The sequence below is a fragment of the Physeter macrocephalus genome, chromosome 11, assembly GCF_002837175.3.
Source record: "Physeter macrocephalus isolate SW-GA chromosome 11, ASM283717v5, whole genome shotgun sequence".
NCBI classification, from domain to species: Eukaryota; Metazoa; Chordata; class Mammalia; order Artiodactyla; family Physeteridae; genus Physeter; species Physeter macrocephalus.
In genome coordinates this window covers 135,149,941-135,150,987 of record NC_041224.1, presented here as the reverse complement: position 1 = coordinate 135,150,987, position 1,047 = coordinate 135,149,941, and positions in this window count along the sequence as shown.

The following is a 1,047-nucleotide window of genomic DNA, read 5'->3' as shown; positions in this document are numbered from 1 at the left end:
CTCTTAGAACTGCTTTTGCTGCATCCCATAGGTTTTGGGTCATCGTGTCTCCATTGTCATTTGTTTCTAGGTATTTTTTTATTTCCTCTTTGATGTCTTCAGTGATCACTGGTTATTAAGTAGTGTATTGTTTAGCCTCTATGTGTTTGTATTTTTTACAGATCTTTTCCTGTAATTGATATCTATTTTCATAGCGCCGTGGTTGGAAAAGATACTTGATACAATCTCAATTTTCTTAAGTTTACCAAGGCTTGATTTGTGACCCAAGATATGATCTATCCTGGAGAATGTTCCATGAGCACTTGAGAAGAAAGTGTATTCTGTTCAAGATATGATCTATCCTGGAGAATGTTCCATGAGCACTTGAGAAGAATGTGTATTGTCTTGTTTTTGGATGGAATGTCCTATAAATATCAATTAAGTCCATGTTGTTTAATGTATCATTTAAAGCTTGTGTTTCCTTATTTATTTTCATTTTGGATGATCTGTCCATTGGTGGAAGTAGGGTGAATCATTAATTTTGTTGGGTTTTGGATTTATTTATTAGTATTACTATTTTTCTGTTTTCTAATTCTTTTTTTTGTTTGTTTGTTGGTTGGTTTGTTTTTTGTGGTACACGGGCCTCTCACTGTTGTGGCCTCTCCCGTTGCGGAGCACAGGCTCCGGACGCGCAGGCTCAGTGGCCGTGGCTCACGGGCCTAGCCGCTCCGCGACATGTGGGATCTTCCCGGACCGGGGCACGAACCCATGTCCCCTGCATCGGCAGGCGGACTCTCAACCACTGCGCCACCAGGGAAGCCCTCCAATTCTTTAAAATCTACTTTTATCTTTATGCATTCCTTCCTTTTACTGTACTAGGTGCAATAATGCCAGCTCATGGCTAATGTAGCATTTGGGAAATTGTTTAAATAAATAAAAATTAGTATGTCATTTCTATTGCCCTCCATATGAATAATTTTTTAAAGAGAGAGAATTAAATTTTAATGAGGAGAAATGGAATAAAGTCCTTAATTTTTTTCCGTGTTTTAGGTAAATGTAATTATAAAT